The sequence below is a fragment of the Cetorhinus maximus genome, chromosome 1 (genome assembly GCF_964194155.1).
Source record: "Cetorhinus maximus chromosome 1, sCetMax3.hap1.1, whole genome shotgun sequence".
NCBI classification, from domain to species: domain Eukaryota; kingdom Metazoa; phylum Chordata; class Chondrichthyes; order Lamniformes; family Cetorhinidae; genus Cetorhinus; species Cetorhinus maximus.
The window spans coordinates 148,436,686-148,450,519 of record NC_135879.1 but is presented as its reverse complement, the minus strand read 5'-3'; the positions used below and the strand labels follow the sequence as shown (position 1 = coordinate 148,450,519).

Here is a 13,834-nt window from a genome sequence, read left to right as displayed (position 1 = left end):
GGATGTGAGCATCGCTGGCAGGGTCAGCATTTCTTGCCCATCCCAAATTGCCCTTGAGAAGGTGGTGGTGAGCTGCCTTCTTGAACCCCTGCAGTCATATGGTGTAGGTACACCCACAGTGCTGTTAGGAAGGGAATTCCAGGATTTTGACCCAGCGACAGTGAAGGAACGGTGATATATTTCCAAGTCAGAATGGTGAGTGACTTAGAGGGGAACTTCCATGTGGTAGTGTTTCCATCTATCTGCTGCCCTTGTCCTTCTAGATGGTAGTGGTTGTGGGTTTGGAAGGTGCTGCCTAAGAAGTCTTGGTGAATCCCTGCAGTGTATCTTTTAGATGGTACACACTGCTGCTACTGTGCGTTAGTGGTGGAGGGAGTGAACGTTTGTGGGTGTGGTGCCAATCAAGCGGGTTGCTTTGTCCTGGACGGTGTCCAGCTTCTTGAGTGTTGTGGGAGCTGCACTCATCGAAGCAAGGGGGGATACCTTGTAGATGGTGAACAGGCTTTGGAGAGCCAGGGGTGAGTTACTGGTTGCAGGATTCCTAGCCTCTGACCTGCTCTTGTAGCGACAGTGTTTATATGGCTAGTCCAGTTCAGTTTCTGGTCAATGGTAACCTCCAGGATGTTGATAGTGGGGGATTCAGTGATGGTAATGCCATTGAATGTCAAGGAGCGATGGTTAGATTCTCTCTTGTTGGAGATGGTCATTGCCTGACACTTGTGTGGCGCAAATGTTACTTGCCACTTTTCAGCCTTAGCCTGGATATTGTCCAGGTCTTGTTGCATTTGGACATGGACTGCTTCAGTGGTGGCACTGATGAGCCTCCTGTGGCCAGAGCGGGGGTAGAAGACATCACGGTGGGCTCCAATGGTGTCCAGAAGGCATCATAGAGATACGTCACTGAATCAGGACACTGCTGTCTTCTTGCCTTTTGGGCTATGCCTTCTGTGCAGCGGCCCTGGGCTGGAAACGCTGAGAGGTGTGCGTGCAGCTGCACTTTAATTCGGGTGCTTGGCGTGAGGAAGCAGCGAGGTGACAGCGTGGCAGGCAAATCGGAGCCCTCCCACATCAAAACAGCATGTTTCCCTGGAATGCATGATTAGTGAGCCGGGCTTTGTGAAAAGCCGCTATTGCGGCTGGCAAGTAAATCGTTCTTTTTCCCACCCGTTACCGCACTTAGTGCAAATCTGTGCCAATTCCACCCAATGTTTCAGCTGATGCATATGCTCCACAAAATTTATGTCACCTTGCTTTTATTTTCTATATGCTCTGATGATGGTAATGGCTTTAGGATAGGATTGAGTTTTAAATGCACAGTAGCCCAACTATGCAACAACAATGAGTTGTATTTATATAGCTCCTTGAACATATTAAAGCATCTCACAGGAGAGCTTACTGAACAAAATTTGACACCGAGCCACATCAGGAAATATTAGGATCAGTGAACTGAACCAGCCATTCAAATACGTTGGCTACAAGAGCAGGTCAGAGGCTAGGAATCCTGTGGCAAATAACTCACCTCCTGACTCCCCAAAACCTGTCCACCATCTACAGGGCACAGGTCAGGAGTGTGATGGAATACTCCCCATTTGCCTGGATGAGTGCAGCTCCAACAACACTCAAGAAGCTTGACACCATCCAGCACAAAGCAGCTCACTTGATTGCCACCCCTTCCACAAACATTCACTCCCTCCACCATCGACGCACAGTAGCAGCAGTGTGTAACATATACAAGATGCACTGCAAGAATTCACCAAGCCTCCTTAGACAGCATCTTCCAAACCCACAACCACTACCATCTAGAAGGACAACTGCAGCAGAGATATGGGGAAATGGGAATGAACTGGGAATGGGACGAATCGGATAGCTTTGCCAAAGGTCCGGCAGAGGCACATTGGGCTGTATCATTCTGTCCACCATCTTCAAGGCACAAGTCAGGAGTGAGATGGAACAGTCTCCATTTGCCTGGATGAGTGCAGCTCCCACAACACTCAGGAAGCTTGACGTCTTCCAGGACAAAGCATTCTGCTTGATTGGTACCACATCCACAAACATTCACTCCCTCCACCACCAATGCACAGAAGCAGCAGTGTGTACCATCTACAAGATGCACAGCAGTAATTCACCAAGGCTCCTTAGACAGCACCTTCCGAACCCATGATGACTACCATCTAGAAGGAAAAGAGCAGCAGAGATGGGAATATCACCACCTGGAAGATCCCCTCCAAGTCACTCACTATCCTGACTTAGAAATATATTGGTGTTTCTTCATTGTCACTGGGTCAAAATCCTGGAACTCCCTACCTAACAGCACAGTGGGTATACCTACACCACATGGGCTGCAGCGGTTCAAAAAGGCAGCTCACCACCACCTTCTCAAGGGTAACTAGGGACGAGCAATAAATGCTGGCCTAACCAGTGAAGCCCACATCCTGTGATTGAGTAAAAGAAAACTCTGGCTTGGGGGAAGGTGGCTGTGCTGGTCAGTGCCAACACTGCATGGAAGAGGTTGGCCATCCAGTGCAGAAAGGGGATGAAGGATCTCATCTGTGCCGCCAAGGTAAAGCAACCATCTCATCACTCTAAACTCACACACTCAAACATTCACTGGCATCTCACTCACTGCCAGCTCAAGCGACATCACCACTCGCTCTCTCACACACACCCTCACATCTCCATTTGGCCTCATCTCCTCTGGAGACTGCCTCCTCAGCCCTCACCATCTTGAGGCCACTTTGCGCAGATCAACACGTGACCCCACACATACCCTGGGATACCCTCCTTCCCAGTACAGCCCTCACCCTGCAGCCTCTTCCCTTGCCTGAGGCCACGTTTCCTCCTTCCCCAAGCAAGCCCCAGCCCTAGACCCATTGAAACCCACCCCCGCTTTACGGCTGGTCTCAAAAGTAGAGAGCTTCCTGTGAGCCCCCTAAAAGTGATGTGGTGCTGCCTGCGAAGCCTGGCGCCGATGACCGCGAGTGCTGCCCGAAACCAGGTAGGCAAACAAACCTCGAAGCCCCGAGCCAAGTGCAGCACGATAGGTGCAGGTCGCTTATATACAGTTGAGAAACAGGCCAGCGTGCATGCCGATGTGCCCAGATGATCTAGTGTGGGGGGATGATTCTGGCGAGCTGGGCCTATAATGATATGCAGATATATTAAAATGAAGTTCTCTATATGCGGCGGCAAGAAACGTGGTCCACCATTGACGGGCAGAGCGGACGATTGCATACTTGTTTCATGACATCATGAAACCGAATTTTGGCCTTCCCGCCACATTGTCTGCTCGCACCCCATCACGACACCTGACGCCAACAGGGATGGAAAATTCCTCCCAAAGCAGTTGAGCTTCGCAGAGATAAGGAGGCCCTTCAAATGATACAAGGGCCCCTCAGGTCAAAGCTTATTCCCTTGGAAAATTAGGAAAAGAAGCAAAATGAATTTAATGTCACTCTGAACAAACTGAAGAACCAGTCGGCAGAGGAGACTGTTCAATATTCCAGGAGGAAGTCAGGAGGGACAAGAAAGAGGCGGAAGAGTTGAAGAACCAACTGAATAGAAAAGAGGAGGAAGTGAAAGGAAAAGACATAGAGCTTTCTAAGCTGCGGGCAGATAACAAAACCATAAATAGCACCATTACAGGGCTGAAACAAGTTAAGACTTCACTGGAGACAGAATTAGCCAACAGTGAAAGCAAAATGAAGGACAAGAACAAAGCTCTGCAGCAGGCAGAGAAAGAAAAGACAGAAATAAGATCGAAAATGTAAAACCAGTGCTGATGATCAAGAAACTAGAGGGAAAAGCACTGGATGCCTCAAACTTACTGAGAACCATTAAGTTGTTGAAATATGGCTGAAATGAAAATTAAGAACCTGGAATATTAAGAAAAATTTGAACAGCCGCAAGACAAAGGAGCATAAAGAGTCTCAGAAGCAACAAGCAAAAGTAAAATTTAACAATGTGAGCTTGAAGAATAGCACAGAGGAACTAGGCTCTGCTAAGGAAAAACTGTTCAGTGTAGAGAACTAACTTACACACACGAAAGATGAGTTTGTGAATGAAAAATGAAAACATCATGAACTTGTTCCAGAAGGCTCTATTAAGTACCATGAAAATTGCCTGGAACAGGAAAAGGAATTACTGATATGTAATGACTTGACAGACCAGGCAGATTTCAACAAGAAAAAGATAAACTTTATTGCAGAGAGCTTTTAAGGTGCTACATGCTCGATCAGGACCCTCATCAGGAAGCCCGCACTTAGGGCTCATTGGTCGGAGCCTCCATGAACATCATGTGACCCCGATGGACAGCAGGAGAGGCTATACCTTCTGTTACTACATGATGAATCAGAACTAATGATTGAATGCAGAATTAGCAAACCAAAACTGATGGAATGTTGGAAATTCATTGTGAAAAGAGCAATAGAATTCTTGAACTTTGATCCAATCTCAAGAACATGAAAGATGAGATGCCCAGTATGGAAGAGCAAATTCAGACATTACGAGCAGAAAAGGAGAACATTAAGAAACAGATAGAGGATCTAGCGAGTGAATTGAAAGAGTCTAAGGAGTACTCAGTGACCATGGAAGAAGGATTCCGAAAGGAACTGAATGCCCAGGTGAAGTTGTTAAGCTTGTGTAAGGACTCTGCAGAAACAAAGACAACTGAACTCACCAGAGTAGTGGCTGAGCTGGACGAAAAGACTAATAAGCTTGAAAAAGAACTGGAAAATAAGAGAGCGAGCAAATATTTGGCTAAAATTGTGAAACTAGTGGAAGTGAAGCTTCCATTTTTAAAACATCAATTTCCAGGAGGATGATGGCAGACTCAATGTGAAAAGAAAGCCCAAGTCCACTTTGTGAATGAACGGAACAAACATTATCTCTGGAAAGAGCGGGATGAGCCAATCATATCTGATCAAAGAAGACAGATTGTTGACAAAGAGAAACATAACACTAAAGTGCGCTTAGAGTGAAGCAACTGTTGAAACATGAGTATTTGAAACACCAAGTATTACAATTTCAACTCTGAACAAACAAAGTCAGCCCAGAGCAACTGAGACAGCTGCTCCTCCAAATAGGAAGATAACGAGATTTGGAAGAGTCAGGAAGCATCCAGACTGCCTGAATTTATCAAGTCAGAGGGCGGAATTGCCCAGATTTGCACTAAGTGCGGTAGCGGGCGGGGAAAATGATGTTTTACCTGCCGGCCGCAATGGCGGCTTCTCCCGCTGTATCATCCCAAATAAACGTATTAATTATGCATTCCCAGGAAACACGCCGTTTCGATGGTAGGCGAGCTGTCATTCACCCGCCACACCATCATCTCACCGCTTCATCACGCTGGGCACCACAATTAACGTGCAGCCATGCACACACCTCTCAGTGCTTCCAGCCCAGGACTGCTGCACAAAAGACAGGGTAGCCCCAAAGGCAAAAAACTGCAGCCCCCAGGTTTAGTGACACTTCAGCCGAGCACGTTTTGGAGGCAGTGGAGGTCTACTGTGATGCCCTCTACCCCCGTTCTGGCTGCAGGATGGGCAGTAGCATCACCAATCCAGCATGAAAGGTAGAGGCAGCGGTGGTCAGTGCCAATGCCCTGCAAAAGAGGACAGCCACCCAGTGCCACTACAGGATGAATGGTCTCACCCATTCCACCAGGTTAAGTCACTCTTCTCATCACTCTCAACTCTCACACTCACAAACCCATCACACATCCACAGGGATCTCTCACCTCAAGGGACAACATCACTAACTCTCACACACACCCTCACGTCTCCATCAGACTCATATCCTCTGGAGCTCGCACCCTCATCCTGTCCATGGCTCCGCTCACCACACAAACATTCCGCACAGTGCCATGTGTCCTGCTCACACTCTCTCCATCTGCTTCCATGTAGGAGAAGCTGGCTCACAACAGCAGGGAGAGGGGGTGGAGTGGCCCACATTAGGCCTCTCACTCACTTTGAGGAGCGTGCCATCGCACTGACTGGTGAGGGCGTGGACCGTGCCTGCGGTGACAGTGAGGTGGGCGGCGAACACATGACGATCCTGCACCACATCATCCCTCTCTCAATGCAGCTGTGAGTGCTCTCTCCTGCTTTTGACTCTGCTGCCATACACCAATTACCTCTACTTCGGTTCACAGGGAGCTCTGCCAAATGACCGACACCCTCAGTCAGCTGGCCAACAAGTGATTCTGGAGGGAGAAGTGTGTGTATGGCCGAGCCTGTCAGAGCCTCGTGCAAGCACTCTCACACACACGTGGATCCTTCACGTTTCACATTCATCTCAATGTCCTGAGCATTTTCAATGTTGCCTGCTGGGGTTCACTTTCAGTTGACCATCTGAGCTGACCTGCATCTCTACCTGATCACACTCCCATGGAGCACCTGATCTCACCCACCATGACTCTCGTTTCACTTTCGATTTAGACAGCCTGGTGGTGATTCAGTTTTTCATTCGCTTCCCCCTCCTTTCCCCTCCCCCAGTCATCCATTTCCTTTCCCCATCACTGTTGGCCCTTTGGCATTACCTTCCATTTCCCCTCCGTGACCTACCATCCACAATCCTTTTCCTTCGGGGATGTCCTGATGAACGTGCACGTTCCCTTCCCTCCCGAAAACCCCAAACCCATCCACATTAACCTCCCCGACCTCCTCCTTCCCACTCCCAGGGTCCGTGACTGCCTCCAAGTCCCCATCAACCACCCTTGCCATCTTTTCTACGACTCCTGTCGAATCCTCACCCTCCCACCCTACCGCCACCTCACTCTACCCTCAGTCATTCTCACCTCCCTCCCACCAAGCCCACCCTCAGTACACTCCCCAGGGGGCAGTCATGGGCTCATCATAGCCCTCCTTTGCACATTCACCTGGACATACACCCCTCCAGACACCTTCCTCCCTCCGGACTCCATCCACCCGCCAGACTCCCCACTAAGTCCTCTCCCCCTGGACTCCTCCTCCGCTTGGTCCTTCCCCCTTCCTAACTCCTTCAGACACCCTTACTTCTTCCTCCACCCTTACTCCCTACCCTCTCCACACTCCTTCCTCCCACCAGACTCCTCCCTCTCTCCGCACTCCTTCCCCCACTCCGAACTCCTTCCCTTACACCTCCCATCCCCCTTAAACCTACCTCTCTGGTTGCCATCTTCCCCCCCCCACCCCTCCATTACCCCTCCTCCCCGCCGTATTCCCTTCCCTCTCCCAACCTTCCCCCAACACCTTCATCCCCCACTCTCAACCTCGCTCCCCCCTACATATTTGGTCCCCTGTCTCCCAACCTTACCACCCCCCCACCCCCCTCAGAGGCACCTCTTTCTCTCCCAGTTGATCCTGGACCTTCATCTACTACCCCCTAGTACATTTAACTCTCCCAAACACAGCTGGGCCTTCCCTTCCACCCTTTCAAAGATAACCCGTTGGTGACTTTCCAACTTTCATGAGCTGCTTTGCAGCAGAACCATGTCCATGAGAATCCACCCCGCATCCCATGGACGTTCCTCCAGTGTGCCGTTGCTGTCGGGCTCCAGTATCTTCTGCCCCTCGGATGTTTGCAATGTGAGCAAGGTCCTGGCAACAAGTCCAAACTTCTGCATGTCACACTTGTCCAAACGTGTTCTGCACCAGCAAGTTTTCCAGCCAACATGGATGGACAATACAGCCAGTAAGGGGGGAGGGATGATTCCGGCAGGCTGGGCTTATAATGATATGCAGATATATTACAATGAGGTTCCCGCCATCAATGAGCTGAGTGGGCAATCACAAACTGGTTTCACAATTTGTGAAACCGGTTTCCGGCCTTCTCGCTATATTGCCAGCTCATGCCACCGAGCACGCCCGACACCAGTGGGCATGGAAAATTCCACCAAGATACATGAGGGACAGGTATGGGGGAGAAGGGGTAGCACTTAAAGAAAGATTGTACTGTAAATATGTTGAGTAAAGACATGGGGGAGGTGTAGTATAAGGGTGTTCAACATGGCACGGATTAATGTGGGACTGGAGAACAGTACTGCCCAGATCGTGATGTAGAGTCACACTTGACAGTAGACAGGAGACAGAGTGGTGCAGAAAGAGTCTGAGAGAAGTCGGCATGATGATAGTACCTAATTAGCGCTATACCTTGGAGATATGTATATAGTTATGGGTTAACAATAAATGGTTTATGTTCAACCACACAAGCCTCCCAACCGCTTAGTGAGACACCAAACAATCTTACAACAGTAAACCTAGTATCATTTTCCTGAATCTGCACTGTACCCTTTCCAAGACCAATATTTCTTTCTTGAGGTCCAGTGCCTATAAACCTAACTCCAGGTGGAACCTGACCAAGGCTCTGTACAACTGAAGTATCACTTCCTCAATTTTGAAACTTGAGATAAAGGCTAACATTCCATTAGCCAAAGATCTTTGAGCTGGGACAAGAAAATTCTTTTTCAAGAAAGAATAGCCAGCTTTCAAAAGCGTCACTCAGAAAATATGCAAATTTATGATAGAGATAAACAAACAGAGAAACCAAAAAAGTTAAAAATGGAGAAGGCCCACCCATTGTGGTAAAGCTAATCTCTGAAGACATACTTTCTGCAATAATCATGCTTTTTGAGATTGATGACTTTTAAGGATTAAACTCTGGGGACTTTCAAAGGAAAAGTGTACCCATGGTGAGGCTATTTCTTTTTTTAAACTCTTATTTTCCCATCGGTAAATTCTGTTCAGCTCAATGAAGCAAGTTTCAAAATATCCCTCTGTTTGTAAAACCATCTTATTCACATGCAAGGTAATATATTCATCTGTAATATATTCAAATTATTATTTTTGAAAATGAGATAATATTGTTCACTAAGAAATGAGAGTTTTTGGTGCTCCAGTAGCACGTTGGTAAACGCTTTACATAATTTCTTCCCTCTTCTCTATGATTGAAGTATTTCCCTAGAAAATCTCTGGAACGCGATTTAACTTCTTCAAGAACAAGCAGACTAGGGAAAAACCATCTAGACTCCAGGCCATTTAGAATAGGAAAGAATCACCCCTTACAGTACTTGGCAGCATGTACCAAACGTCAACTCATAATCAACCCAAGGCAGCCAGAACAAAGAGGAAGAAAACAGGCATTGAGGAAAATTTCTTACTGCTGTCAAAATGTAAACCGCCTCAAGTATGTGCAGAATACCAAACCACCTTGTTAAACAATTTAATTGACAATGAAAAATGGATGGCTTGAAGTTTTATGTATTTCAGAAATACTTACCTTGCAACTCTTCCAGTTTATTCAAAGAAGTTTGCCGCATAAAGGGATAAAAATTTTTGTTTGCCCTGTTGTTGGGCGTACAGTCACAATTTGCAACCTGCCCATGCTAAGATTCAGTTAGAGTGAGCAAAATTTGGCACTCCCTCCTTATTTACCTAATTGTAGTGTGAGTCCAAGCTGCTGAATGTTTCCAGCATTTTATCTTTTTATTTACTGGTATGTACATTCAACTGTTTTATTATTTTAATGAATAATTTTGGTGAATATTTATACACAGCATGAAAGATGTCAGTGCTGACATGGAACGAAACATTTATACACCTTAACCCTCCCAATTAGTCAAGGTGAAACTATCCCTACACTTAGCTAACAATCGGGATAGAATTCAATTGACTTGAACTGAAAATCGAATTGGGCAGTGGCATGTAGAATAGGATACTGTTGAATTTAACTTTAATATCCAACAGAGTAGATCTTGACTTTGAGCAATAATTATGGGTGGAATCTCCCTGTCCCGCCAGCAGCCAGAATTGTGGCAGGCGGGGGCATTTAATTTGTTCTCTTGACTTTCAAGGCGGGTTAAAGGTGATTCGAGTTTTTCAAAGGACAATGTCAGGAACTCCCCTTTGTGCATCTCGTGCATGTTCATTAGAAGGGCCACCTCGCTGGAATTAGGTTTGTCCTCCAAAATAAGTTCCTCACCAGCCAGAATTTAGAGCGTTCAGTTTTTTGACTGTAGATAAATGGTGTGCACCCGGCAAGCTTCACCTTTTCCGTGACTTTGAGGTGCGTAGATGTTGCTTTCTCCTGCTTTTTCACATAACTTCACTCATATCAATTGCCAGTAGCAAAAGCTGTACCAAGGCTGGGCACAGGAGGCAGGTGAAGCTGGAAGGGGGCTGTGCAGTGGAAGGGTGGAGAAAAGGCTGGACACGGGAGGCAGGCTTATGGGGGAAGTGTTGGGAGAGGATCCAGGGAAGGGGGGGGTGGGGGAGAGTTTCTTAGAAGGGGTAGTCTATGGTCTCCACAATGGGGTCCTGGGGGGTGAACTCAATTTACTGGTGATGGGGGGGAACAGTCGCAGTCAGAGAGAGAAGTATGATGTAGTAGGGTAGCAGGTCCAAGGTGTGAGTTTGGTAGGTGATGGTCTCATGGGTGGGGGCAGTCATGGAGGGGGTTCTAGACAAGGGCTCGGATAATAGGAGGGGGTAGGGTCAGGGTGGGTATGGGGACGATAATGGGTATTGGCTCTGGGGGAGGGAAGGCATGTGGAGGTGGACAGTGATAGGGTCCAGGGTAATAAGGGGAGCTTCAAGGGTGACAGGTGGGAGAGGGATGGTGATATTCATTGGTCGAGGGTGATGGGGGAAGTTGCTGGGTGACAGGGAGGATAGAAGATGGTAGAGCGAGTATGAAAAGTGACGCACACCATTTTTCAAATCTGACCTTGACCGTACAGTTAGTCAGTCAGTGAGGAGATTCTTTTCAGTTGGGTGGAGTTCATGATCAGCACAAATGGCCAACGAAAGGGACACTGTAGTAATTTGATGTGTAATATACTTTAAGACAAATGTTGTAATGTAAGATCACATGATCTTGGTACCCAATGACAGAGTAGTGCGGGCTACCTCTGTAGGGTAGTCTTGAGTTAGAGTCTGAAGAGTAAAGACAGAGCTTTGAGTTGTATGCACACAGGTGCAGCTGCTGAGTTCCTTTTGTAAGTAAACAGAATGTGTTTCTTCTAAGAACGGTCCACTGATCTTCTCTGTCTTGGTGCCAACTCGGTCACCCCGAAACAAGTGCGCAACCCAGATCCTTTAACAAACCAGGGCACTGGATCCAACAGACGCCCTAATAATTGAGGGAACGGGATGTCACTGATGTTCAGTTGTGTTCTCCTCTCTATGGTGAAGCCCACATTGCAGCAGGTTTGTTCCTGACTCATGCGTCTCATAACATAAAGATCCCAGCAAGGTGTGGAGCTGGTCATTAGAAAATAGTAGCAGGAGTAGCTCATTCAGCCCTTCAAGCCTGCTCCACTATTCGATATGATCATTGCTGATCCTTTAGCTCAACACCATAGTCCCGCTCTCTCCCCATACCCCTTGACACCTTTAGACTGGAAATCTATCTATTTCCTTCTTAAATATATTCAGTGACTTGACCTCCACAGCCTTCTGTGGTAGAGAATTCCATAGGTTCATCACCCTCTGAGTGAAGATGTTTCTCCTCATCTCAGTCCTAAATGGCCTACCTCATATCATGAGATTGTGACCCCTTGTTTTAGGCCCCCCCAGCCAGCGGAAATATCATCCCTGCATCTAATCTGTTCAGCCCTGTCAGAATTTTATATGTTTCAATGAGATCTCCTCTCATTCTTTTAAACTCCAGTGAATACTGGCTTAGTTGGCCCAATCTCTCCTCATATGACAATCCTGCCATCCCAGAAATCAGCCTGGTGAATCTTCACTGCACTCCCTCTATGGCAAGTATATCCTTTCTTAGGTGAGGAGACCAAAACTGCACACAACACTCCAGGCTTGGTCTCACCCAGGCCCTGTTTATTTGTCATCAGCTGCAGTCAAAGGCAGGGATGAAGGGAGGGAAGGAGTGGATGTGTCCAAGGGGCACAGCTGGTGGAGGGCAGCCAACTCACGACACAACCTCCAACCTCCCGGGTGAATGGTCATGGCTGACAAGAGATCATTCAGTTAGTCTTTTTATGTTGCCAAGGCAATGGTCTCTCTATACAGTTTTGAGGGTAATGGAGACACACGGAAAAATGTCACATGAGGCTTCTTGCTCATGGCTCTCATCACCCTGGTCAATGAGCAATGCCTCCATACACATTCATGTATGAACGGGAGGGCCACCCATCTCTGGTCCTCAAAGATGTCCTTTCACTGAAAGGGGTGGGGTGAGTGGGGTTGCCATGTCTAATGGAGGCCAGGTGAAGGACTTAGCACTGGCCTGCTGGCTTTGAGATGGAGGGAAACCTGTAAGGGACAGGCTCACTTAATGTGTCACTTCAATTCGTTCACGCAAACACTGAGGCGCCAATGATGCAGGCTGCAGGCAACCCTGCCTTGGTAATGGCTCTTATCCAGATGAGGAGAAGAGCAGCCCATCATGGATTGGCACAGGGCCAGGAGGAGCAAGGGCTTGGGCAGCATGAGGCAGCAGGGCCTCTATAAGGTCAAGAGGCTAGCAAACATGCTCCACTCCAAAGATGAGCATTGGCCCAACCTTGGGTGCTCTTATCTAGAAATAAGCAAAAGGCAACGCCAAGACTCCAGAATGGAAGATTCCACCCTGAATCTTTCCCATTGAAATCAAAAGGAATAATGATAGGGAAAAGAAATACTAATTGGGAGAGATTTTGATATTGTTGATTTAAAGTTTGAAAAATCAGGAAGGCTCTTATTCAGAACCATTCTTTAATTTACAAGTGACATAAGCGTTCAGGGACGGAATTTTCCAGCTTGCACCCCCCCGCAGCCACCCCCCCCCCCCCCCCCCCCCCGCCGGCAATGGTAGCAGGTTTCGCCGCGGTGGAGCCAGTGAGTCATTGAAATCTCTGTTCGTATCCGGTCACACTGGCGTGACAGGCTGGAAAACTCCGGCCCAGGTTTCCTGCCCCAAGGCTATTAATGTTCTCGCCGATGCCCTTACAAGCATCAACAATGCAGAGAAACGTGGAAAATGACAGGATCTCATCCGACCATGCTCCAAAATGATTGTGAGATTCCTGACTGCAATGATAAAGCATGGCTACATTGGAGAGTTTGAGATTATTGATGACCACAGGGGTGGGAAACTAATTGTCAGTCTCACAGGCAGACAGAACAAGTGTAGCATCATTAGCCCCAGATTCGATGTTCAAGTAAAGGAGCTAGAGAGATGGCAAAATGGTCTACTGCCTTCCCGTCAGTTGGGGTACCTCATTTTGACGACCGCAGCTGGCATCATGTTCCATGAAGAAACCAAGCGAAAACATACAGGAGGAAAAATCCTAGGATTCTTTTTCTAAAACTTAATACCAGGCTATAATAAAACATTGAAACCAAAAAAGAATCCAGGAGTATATAGTTTCCTGAACTCCCATTGCTGCTCCTCCTCCTCGCTAATGGCATGTTTTTTACCCTTTGCAAAAGCCTGTCATCATTTCAGTCGGTAGGCTATAATAGTTCAGTTTTGCAACACGCCCATGGTGTACTCTCTTTGGCATCTCTGCCGCTAAATTTATGGAGATCCTTCTCAAAATTCATCTCTAGACTTTGCATTGCCTGTAGCAGTCAGCTGGGGCAGAAATATAAGTTTTTTTCCCAACTGCTGGCTACACTTAGACCACAAAATTAGGCTAGAAGGCCTAAAATGGTGCCAGCTGCCCTTTGAGTCACTTCCAGTGCGGTCCACCTCGCGCCCCATGGCACGAAGAGTGCTCATACGTCTGTGCCAAGTGTGCACCGAAAACATCAAAAGAGGTCATTAAGCAGCCATTCCAACTGATCTTGTCCTGTAAGGATGAAGGCAGAAAATCAATGATTATGTTGCAATGAGATTGGGTGGAATGCCTGCCATG

General features: G+C 47.5%; 1 pseudogene; it reads left to right on the top strand.

Moving 5' to 3' along the window:
• The first annotated feature begins 4,457 nt into the window (after positions 1 to 4,457).
• Positions 4,458 to 13,290, top strand: LOC144668300 (small ribosomal subunit protein uS8 pseudogene; annotated as a pseudogene).
• Positions 13,291 to 13,834: the final 544 nt, after the last annotated feature.